The sequence below is a fragment of the Bison bison genome, unplaced genomic scaffold, assembly GCF_000754665.1.
Source record: "Bison bison bison isolate TAMUID 2011002044 unplaced genomic scaffold, Bison_UMD1.0 scf7180017864097, whole genome shotgun sequence".
In the NCBI taxonomy this organism is placed as follows: Eukaryota; Metazoa; Chordata; class Mammalia; order Artiodactyla; family Bovidae; genus Bison; species Bison bison.
In genome coordinates, this window is record NW_011494669.1 from 1,803,782 (window position 1) to 1,814,203 (window position 10,422).

The following is a 10,422-nucleotide window of genomic DNA, read 5'->3' on the forward strand; positions in this document are numbered from 1 at the left end:
GTGTCCGACTTAGCGACCCCATGGACTGCAGCCCACCAGGCTCCTCCGTCCATGGGGTTTTCCAGGCAAGAGTACTGGAGTGGGGTGCCATTGCCTTCTCTGGGGAATGGTATAAGAAGGGATAAATCAGGAGTTTGGGGTTAACAGAAGCACACTACTGTATATGAAACAGATAATCAACAGGGACCTACCTCTATAGCACGGTGAACTCTAGTCAATATTCTGTAATAACCTAAATGAGAAAAGAATCGGAAAATCTGTAAAACTGAATCACTTTGCTATACATCTGAAACTAACACAACACTGTAAATCAACTAAACTCCAATAGAAAATAAAATTTTTAAAAAGGCAATGTTTTAATAAAATATTTTAGAAGTTTTGTCCAGCTCAGCTTCAAGGGAATTCAGCTCCATCATTCAGAATGATCCAAGAGCAGGCCCTGGGGAAGGGGGCCTGCAGCCATGTCAGTGCTCTACGATCTGAACCCCTGGTCTAGCTCACCAAACCAGGAGTCCACACCTGATCCCCAAGAGCCAACCAAAGGCTGAACCAATTCTACATTGTTTGAACAGGCAATGCATTCTTGCCTGGAAAATCCCACGGACGGAGGAGCCTGGCAGGCTACATACAGTCCATGGGGTCGCAAAGAGTCTGACACGAATGAGCGACTTCCCTTCTTCTCCAATGGGAAAATGAAGTGACTGAGTCAGGCTGGAGCTGGAAGGTGCTGAGTTAGGCTGGAGAGCCATCCTCTGCCATGAGTATACCCAGAGGAGCTAAGAACCGGGAGAGGAAGATCGCAGTTCCAGGGAGACCAATGGTTCTCAACCAGGGACAATATGAGCCATCAGGGGCCATCTGCAACGGCTAGAGACACATTCTGCCATTGCAGTCAGAGTACTTTTTTCAGCATCTGGTAGACAAGTTAAAGGTGCTGCTTCAACCCCACAGTGCACAGCACAGCTCTGCCAAAAAAAAAAGTATTATCTGGCTCAAAATGTCAATTATGACAAGGTTGAAAACTCTGCTTTAGACTCGGAGGAAGCAACCATGTAGCACAAGGAGAGGGTGAGATAGAGGAGTTATTTGCTTTAGTTCCAGAGGCTCCTCAGGCCCCGATTCCAGCTGCTCACAAAGCTGTATAGCTCTTCCAGCCCTAAATTCACCCGAGCTTCTTTATGGTCCATGTTCCTCCTGTCCGTTTATCATTCCATAAGAGTTCCCCTTTACGTTATACCCGTTTGATGAGTTGATGTTTCCTGCAACCAAAGACAACGGCACCCCACTCCAGTACTCTTGCCTGCAAAATCCCATGGATGGAGGAGCCTGGTGGGCTGCAGTCCATGGGGTCGCTAAGAGTCGGACACGACTGAGTGACTTCACTTTCACTTTTCACTTTCATGCATTGGAGAAGGAAATGGCAACCCACTCCAGTGTTCTTGCCTGGAGAATCCCAGGGATGGGGGAGCCTGGTGGGCTGCCATCTAAGTGGTCGCACAGAGTCGGATACGACTGAAGTGACTTAGCAGCAGCAGCAGCAACCAAAGACACTAGAGCAGGTTTAGGGGAGAGCAACTCAGGATGGTGGAAAGAGTGCTTCAGGCAGAAGAAATAGTATATGTAAAGGCACAGAATTTTAGAAGGCAGGTGGAGAAACACAGCGGGGGAAATGAAGAATAAAACAAAGGAGAGGAAAAATATGAGTCAAAGCACAGAAGCAGCATTAAGCATGGTACGTTTTCATGTAGAAAGGAGAGTGGTCTCACTAGGTCAGCAGGTGCATCCTGGGGAAATTAAAGAAATTAAGTGAAAACGAAGCATCAGACTATACAACTATAATTGGAGAAGGAAATAGCAACCCATTCCAGGATACTTGCCTGGAGAATCCCATGGACAGAGGAGCCTGGCGGGGTACAGTCCACAGGGTCTCAAGAGTCACATACGACTTTGCAACTAAAACAACAAATAAAAACATACAACTACAATACAGGCTTGAGCTTCCCAGGTGGAGCTAGTGCTAAAGAATCTGCCTGAAACGCAGGAGCTGCAGGAGACTCAGGTTTAACCCCTGGCTTGGGAAGATCCCCTGGAGGAGGAAATGGCAACCGACTCCAGTATTCTTGCCTGGAGAATCCCATGGACAGAGGAGCCCATCAGGCTCCTTGGGGTCTCAGGTCCATGGGGTCTCAAGGAGTCAGACACGACTGAAGTGACTTAGTACATAGCATAATACAAGCTTGCATATCAGTGACTCTCTTAGGCCTAATTCATCCTTTGAATGGATAAAAGAAAAAAAAATATCGATGTGTTTGGGAATGTATACTTTCTTGGCAAGCCATCTCTACTCAGTAAAAACATTGCCCTATCAGTTAAAAGAAAAGAAAAGAAAAAAAAAAGCAACAAGCAGGATTTCCCCAATATGTGAAATAAACTAAAGCAGAGGCAGAAATCTCTAGCATTTGTGGCAATCAGACAGAAGTTTTTAATCAATAAGTTCCTTGATTCCCCTTTCTGTACTGTAGGGAGGATGCAGCATTCTCACTGTCTGGCACTGAGGAGGGTCTGAGGTAGTACCTAAAAGCCCCATATGACTCACTTTTTTTTTTAATGAAAAAAGAAAAAGTCCACAAAGACTGGGAAATGGGCTTCCCTTCACCTCAGTCAAGGAGAGAGAGGATTCGCAAAAGCATCATTAAATCTTTCTGGGGAAGAAAAAACAAACAAAAGAGGGAAATATACATGTCAATTACGTGACACTGACATGGAACAGAAATAAGTTTAGAAACAAAAAGAGAAAAGGAAATGAATGTTATTAAAGCAGAGGCCCCCACAAGGCTTTGTTTCTCTTTTTCCTTCCTGCTTTCTAACAGGGATAATGTGATTCCCCAGGAAAAGCTGCTTTTGTAGTCAGCAGGTCAAAGGTCTTAGATCCAAAAACAGTGGATACACAATGTTCCAGAAGAGATGTGTGTGGCTTCCTGGTACTGAATCGACCCCTGCAGGTCAAAAGACACCCGGGATGAAACACCGAATTGTGGAATGAAATGCATACCCCTTCACTGCCAACAGGCAGTTCTTCAAGGGTGGTGGACAGCCACCAGGAACCTTTTGACAGCTGGCTGGGAAGGAGGCCTGGGCTCGGTGGGATCGGTACAAAGGGTCAGATTCCTCTGAGTGAGCACCGCCATCCTGGGGAAAGGCAGCAAGGCTCCTCTAAGAGGAAATAACATCCGGCTGATGCATTGGGTGTTTAAAGGAAATGCCCAGGATGGTGTAGCAAAAAAAGACAACTCAACATTTTAATTTCATAGGTGAACATCATCATCACAACAGCGGACACTACTTTTTGAGCACTTATCTGTGAGCCAACCACTGTGCTAGGAGAGTCACAGACATTAATTATAGTCATTCAGAAAGGGATCTGAGGGACCTCCCTGGTGGCCCAGAGGTTAAGACCCCATGCTCCCAAGGCAGGAGCCCCAGGTTCAATCGATGGTGGGGAACTAGATCCCACATGCCACAATTAACTATTCCACATGCTGCAACAAAGACCTGGTGTGGCCAAATAATTAATTTTTTTTAAAGTATGGTATCTGGATACCTGCACTTCAGCATCAGTGCAGCTTGGCATCATGGTACCACAGTTTTATACGGCAGAATTTCACTGTCCTTTCTGAATTAATGCCGTGCCTATAAAAAGTGCTAATAAGGGCTTAGGAGCCAAACCCATCCCTTCCAAACTGGCAGGCGATGGGAGGGGTTCAGTGAGACTTGGGAAACAAGCTGGCTTTCATTAGTCGGGTCACTGCAATGCCCATGACTGAGACAGCGGCAGTGATAACAAACTGACAGTCCCACCAAAGGATGCCTCAGAAATCTAAAAACACTCCTTCTCTGAGCAGTTTGGAGGATTTTCAAAGAATTACCTCCCTCATGAAAAGGAAGCAGGGGAGCTTCCCTGGTGGCCCAGTGGTTGAGAGTCCACCTTGCAATGCAGGAAATACAGGCTCAATCCCTGGATGGGGAACTAAGAGCATCCATGCCACAGAGCAACTAAGCCCATGCGCTGCCAACCGCTGAGCCCACACGCTCTGAAGCCCACGCAACACAACTAGAGAGCCCGAGTGCCACAACTAGAAAGTCGGTGTGCCACAACAAAAGATCCTGCAGGACGCAATGAGACTCCGGGTGCCACAGTATAAAAACAAAATTAAAAAAATAAAAGAAGTTCGGAGGAAGAATGACCAGGATGCTGAGCGCTCATGGTGAACCAAGACACAAACTATACCCAGAGATATCAAGATCTGGTTGAACTTATTCTGCACAATATTAGGATAAGTAGAAGTTCTGACGTGACAAGAGTCAGAAATGGGAACTGATACATCCGCAAAGTGACCGGGAAGTCACTTTGCCAACTCACACCCCTGTTGGCACAAGCCTCTTGAAAGGAGTCTTTTGACAGAAAAGAAAGGGTGACTGTACTTCTTACTTTTAAATACTCATCTCTAAAAAATCTGACTATTTTTACAATGGCATTAAATTCTGAAAAATCCTTTGAAATTACTCTTTGTATTGTTTTCAAATCCAGGTCATTTAAATAAGGAATTCATGCTCACCATTTTGTAGACAAAGTATTTTGACCCCAAAGTACTGCCTAATTTGATCATCAATAATGCAAATCAGACTTGGTTCCCAATGACCTTTGATGTTTCCAAAAATTATATTCACCTTCTTGAAGACCAGACATTATTGAGGATATTCAAAGAATAAATTAAAAGTTTAAAGTAGCTTCAAAAAATGAAAGTTCTAAAATATAATGAACAATGATAGCTTGACCTTAAAAGTCCCTAAGGCTACCTTTAAGAGGATAATATCAATTGGATATATATTTCACACTATATTTTTGAGTCAATATTTTATTACATGTATTTATACCTGTGAATATTTAATAAGGTCTGTTATTTCAAATATGCTGAAAAAAGGTATAAAAGTTATTGTTAACTCACCCCTAAAGATATCAGTCCAATGTCCTTTTATGATCATAAAAGTCAGTATAATTGCTGGTCATCATCAAGGAGAAAGTGGAATACACTGAAAAATATAATCCTGCTTGTATCAAACATCAGCATCCATAATGCTGCATATAATTCTGTTCACTTGCAAATAATATATATTTCAATCTCAGAAGAGTCAGATGACTAAAGTGTCTCAAGATATGAAGTCTCCATGTGAAGAGGAATTAAAAAGTAGGGAGTTTCTTCAATAGCAGAGAAATAGATCAAAGAGTGATGGGCTTGAATCTCACAAATTACAGGGCTCAGCCTACCAGACTGCCCCATGCTGGTCTCAGGCCCTGGGGCACCCGTACCTGTGGCTGATCAACTAGATTTCTGGGTGACCACCCGCTTTTCAGGTTCTAAAATTTGCTAGAATGGCTCACAGAACTCAAGAAAACACTACTTACTTTTACTGATTTATTATAAAAGATATAGATGAACAGCCAGATAGAAAGATACATAGGGCGAGGTCTGAAAGGGTCCTGAGTTGGAAGCTTCTGTCTGTGGAGTTAGGGTGTGCCACCCTCCCAGCAAGTGGATGCCAAGTTCACCAATCTAGAAGCTCTCTGAATCTCTAGTTCAAGAGCTTTTACAGAACTCAGTCTCCAGCCCCACTTCTTTCCTCTCCCAGGAGATGAGTGAGTAGGGCTGAAAGTTCAAATCCTCTAATCACTGAGTCTTTCTGGAGACCAGCCCCACCCTGAGGCTATCAAGCCACCCCTCCAACTGCCACTGCCCCTCTCCAAAATTATCTCAGCATAAACTCAGGTGTGCTTAAAAGAGCTTCCCTGGTGGCTCAGTGGTAAAGAATCAGCCTGCCAGTGCAGGAGATGCTGGTTCGATCCCTGGGTCAGGTAGATCCCTTGGAGAAGGAAATGGAACTCATTCTCCAGTATTCTTGCCTGGGAAATCCAAAGGACAGAGGAGCCTTGGACTACAATCCATGGGGTCGCAAAGAGTCAGACACAATTTAGCAACTAAACAAGACAACTAAGTATAACAAAGTACACTCCAATCGCTCAGAAAATCCCAAAGGTTTTCAGGATGCCTTACCAGTAGCTAGAGACAATAACTATGTTTTTTTATTTACTATAAAATTTTATTTTTACTATACCTCAAAGTTTCAATTGAGGTAATGATATAAAATTAATGTGAAATTATATTGTGATGTGCCAGATGACCATCTTCAGAATTTACACCAAAAAACCTCATTTCACATCTCTTGGGTTCCTCACTCAGCTTTGAAAATACAAAAAGGCTGGGAGAGTGAAGATTAAAAAAGAGGCTTTTGGGGAATTCCCTGATGGTACAGTGGTTAGAACTCAGAGCTTTCACTGCTGTGGCCCCAGTTCAATGCCTGGTTGGGGAACTAAGATCCCGCAAGCCATGTTGCAGCTTCAGAAAATAAAGAAGATTTTTTTTTTTTTTAAAGAGACAATTTCTTTATGGAGGATGGCTCGACCCCTATCTCATGCTTAGAAAAACGAGGGTGTCAAGGAATCCAGGGCCTAGTTGGGACTCTGCGTTTGAAAGCACAGTGGAGGGGGATCAGATTCCAGGCCCAGGGGACCAGAAGAGAAGCTGGAAAATGACTCTGACCCTGGCACAGAGGAGAGTTGCCCCCTTCTGGCAATAGTAACTGCATGTTCCCTTCTTCAGGAGGACTCCAGGGATCCAGGAAAGTTTCCCACAGGTCATGACAGACTTTGCTGTGGAAAAAGCTGCCTGGAGCCATTATCTATGCTAGCTGAGTCACTTAGCCTTATCTGACTCTTTGCAAGCCCTCCAGGTTCCTCTGTCCATGAGATTCTCCCGGCAAAAATCCTGGAATGGATAGCCATGCCCTCCTCTAGGGGATCTTCCCGACTCAGGGATTGAACTAGCATCCTTTTCATCTCCTGCATTGGCAGGTAGGTTCTTTATCACTAGGACCACCTGGGAAGCCCTCACAGTCCCACCCAAGAGGGTCTCTAGGAAGGGGAAGTGTTTCTCTCATGCACGGCAAGGGTCCATAACTATCAGAGAGCCAAGAACTGAGGGGGTTACAAGCAGCCAGGGAAGCACCTCATGCCTCATGCTTGTGCCTGGAGGGACAAGCAAAAATAAAATTAAATTAAAATGAAACCAGCCCCTGGATAAAGAGCGTACATACCAAGTAAGATTGTGCCCTCATCTCCTAATCTCCTCAACGACTGAACTAAGCCCTAGTGGAGCTCAATTTTTTTTTTGTTTTACAGCAAGCTGGGAGAAAAGAAACACTAGTCCAAAAAAGAAGGAAGGATGATGCCTCCCTCTCCCTCTCCAAACAGCCAACTTCACAGCAGTGCTGCCTGGGGAGAAGGTAAGACAGCATTATGTTAAATTTTACATTTTTATAATTTGCATGGGTTCAGTTTAGTTCAGTTCAGTTGCTCAGTCGTGTCCAATTCTTTGCGACCCCATGAACCACAGCACGCCAGGCCTCCCTGTCCATCACCAACTCCTGGAGTCCACCCAAACTCATGTCCATTGTGTTGGTGATGCCATCCAGCCATCTCATCCTCTGTCGTCCCCTTCTCCTCCTGCCATCAATCTTTCCCAGCATCAGGGTCTTTTCTAATGAGTCAGCTCTCTGCATCATGTGGCTAAAGTACTGGAGTTTCAGCTTCAACATCAGTCCCTCCAATGAACGCCCAGGACTGATCTCCTTCAGGATGGACTGGTTGGATCTCTTTGCAGTCCAAGGGACTCTCAAGAGTCTTCTCCAACACCACAGTTCAAAAGCATCAATTCTTTGGCTCTCAGCTTTCTTCACAGTCCAACTCTCACATCCATCCATGACCACTGGAAAAACTATAGCCTTGACTAGACGGACCTTTGTTGGCAAAGTAATGTCTCTGCTTTGGAATATGCTATCTAGGTTGGTCATAACTTTCCTTCCAAGGAGCAAGCGTCTTTTAATTTCATGGCTGCAGTCACCATCTGCAGTGCTTTTGGAGCCCCCCAAAATAAAGTCTGTCACTGTTTCCACATCTATTTGCCATGAAGTGATGGGACCACATGCCATGATCTTCGTTTTCTGAATGTTGAGCTTTAAGCCAACTTTTTCACTCTCCTCTTTCACTTTCATCAAGAGGCTTTTGAGTTCCTCTTCACTTTCTGCCATAAGGGTGGTGTCATTTGCATATCTGAGGTTATTGATATTTCTCCCAGCAATCTTGATTCCAGCTTGTGCTTCTTCCAGCCCAGCGTTTCTCATGATGTACTCTGCATATAAGTTAAATAAGCAGAGTGACAATATGCAGCCTTGACGTACGAATTGAGATGGTGTGACTTGAAGTGACCAAGAATGAACAGAAAGTTACAGAAACCGTTCACGTTTTCATCCAGAGATAGTGGTGGGCTATTCTCTACTGAACAAGTTTTAAAGAGAAAATGGGAAATGGGGGAAAAAAAAAAAGAGTTGCAGTTTCAATACAACCCACAAAGGAGGGCTGTTCAACATCAATAAGAGTATTACTGTGACCCATAAAAATTTTACAAAATATCTCCGGAGGCAAAACCAATTGAAGTAGAAATAGTCAGGAAAAGTTTAGACCAATTCATAGATAATATAGTAAGTCCCCTACCTATGATCGTTCAAGTTTCCAACTTTCAAAGTTGTAAACGTGCATTCCCTCAACATTAGGCGTGAGTGAACTGCAGCTTACCCTCCGTCTCCTATTGCTGACAGTCCTTCGGCTCTACCAGCTCCCACCTCCTCGCCCTCCCCCAGTCCGCAGCTCTTCTTGCCTGTTCACTCGATGCCACCCTGTGTGCCAGCTGTTCTACTGCACCACTGTACATTTCAAGGTTATGTACTGTAAGATTAAAAATGTCTATTTTTTCTGTTTTTTCAGTATTATTGTATGAAAAGTATTATAAACACAGCACATAGAGCCGATTGTGTTAACTGGGTACCTAGGCTAACTCTGTTGGACTTACAAATTGGACTTATGAACGAGCTCTCGGAACATGTGTATGTGGGGACTTATTGTATCAAAATAGGTTTCCCAGACCAAGAGGGAAGATATTTGGAAGCTGCTGTCACACTTTGATGCTAACATGATATCCATGTCCTCCCACTGGCTCCATCTGTTTGTGGTGTCACACTTACAAAAGAACCAAAGGGCAATTTTAATGTTTTAAAGCTGCACATATCTTAATTGACCATAACCATAATATAGCAAAATAGAGCAATCCATCATGATCAGTACTTCATTGACCAAGGCACTTTAAATAAGACTCTATAAAGATGATGATAAATGTATATAGATTATCCACTAAAGGTTATTATTGATTTTCTCTTGAAGTCATCCTTTATCTTATGTGGCCTGAGAGAGAAGAGCAGTTTAGGCACAAAGGTGGGAACAACCCAGCCATGCCTAAATGAATTAGCAAAAATTGTCTATAAATAATTTATTTTAGTAAGTCTGTACTACTTTGTCATGGTTGCACATCCATAAAATAAAAGAATAACTTACATTTGTTGTACAGTGCAATGGACTTTCTATCCATAACTATTACTGTATTTAAGTCTCAGAGATCTAGTGAGGAAAACAGAGGACGTAATGGTCATATCTTGTTTCTTCTTTTTTTTCTGCCCAGCATCCAGGCCAAATCACTTAGACCACAGCATCTCATTTTTCCATCAGGAATCTTACCCATTCTCAGATAGTGTGCTTTGGGAACCTACATGTTCCTGGAGAGGCATGGCTGGTTAGAGGCACAATGATTCATTCAGAGACTTATGAACCAAACTAGACCAGTAAGAGTCAGCCTTGCAGCATTTGCTGGAACAATTGGGAAGAAGTGCCTTCATTGCATGGGATTCCAAGTCATAGAATGGATACAGTGAGCTGCTGGTAGCCATTTTTGTCTCCACTGGGAGACACCCCACCTAAAATGAAGTCAACCCAGGAAAGAGAAGGAGTGAGATAAATACATATTTCTGAAACTGTGTAAACATTTGAATCAGCCCTAACTAAATCCCACCCTTGGAGCTCTCTGTTCAGTGAATAAATGAATGAGTTTTTGCTTATAGTCACATTGACTTTTATTTCTATTATTTGCACCCAAGCTCCTGATTAATTTTTGATGTCAAATTCATCTTTTCAACCCCTCAGCTTGGCTCCCCATCCCATATAGTTGTACTTTCCTAATACTAATGCAACCATACATTTGACCCACAAATCCCAAAGCCCTTCAGAAAGGGCAGCTGTATCTTCATCACAAGCATGTCATCTCATTCTATGGTTCCAGTAATCTTCATTTTAGGGGCACAGGTTCATTCTAAGGATACAGAACTGGAAAAAGCTTGACCATATATTTCTAACAGGAGAAACTC

At 43.4% G+C, this 10,422-nt stretch overlaps 1 protein-coding gene across 9 annotated transcripts in view; it reads right to left on the reverse strand.

Moving 5' to 3' along the window:
• SLC16A12 (solute carrier family 16, member 12) overlaps nt 1-10,422 on the reverse strand; it is a 100,297-nt gene that overhangs the window by 51,035 nt on the left and 38,840 nt on the right. The window contains exon 1 of one of the 9 annotated variants that reach the window (XM_010838516.1): nt 192-206. The exons of the other annotated variants lie outside the window; for them this stretch is intronic. The gene's annotated coding sequence lies outside the window, so the exon portion shown is untranslated. Of the gene's footprint in view, nt 1-191; nt 207-10,422 lie in introns of those variants that run through there. 9 annotated transcript variants of the gene reach the window in all.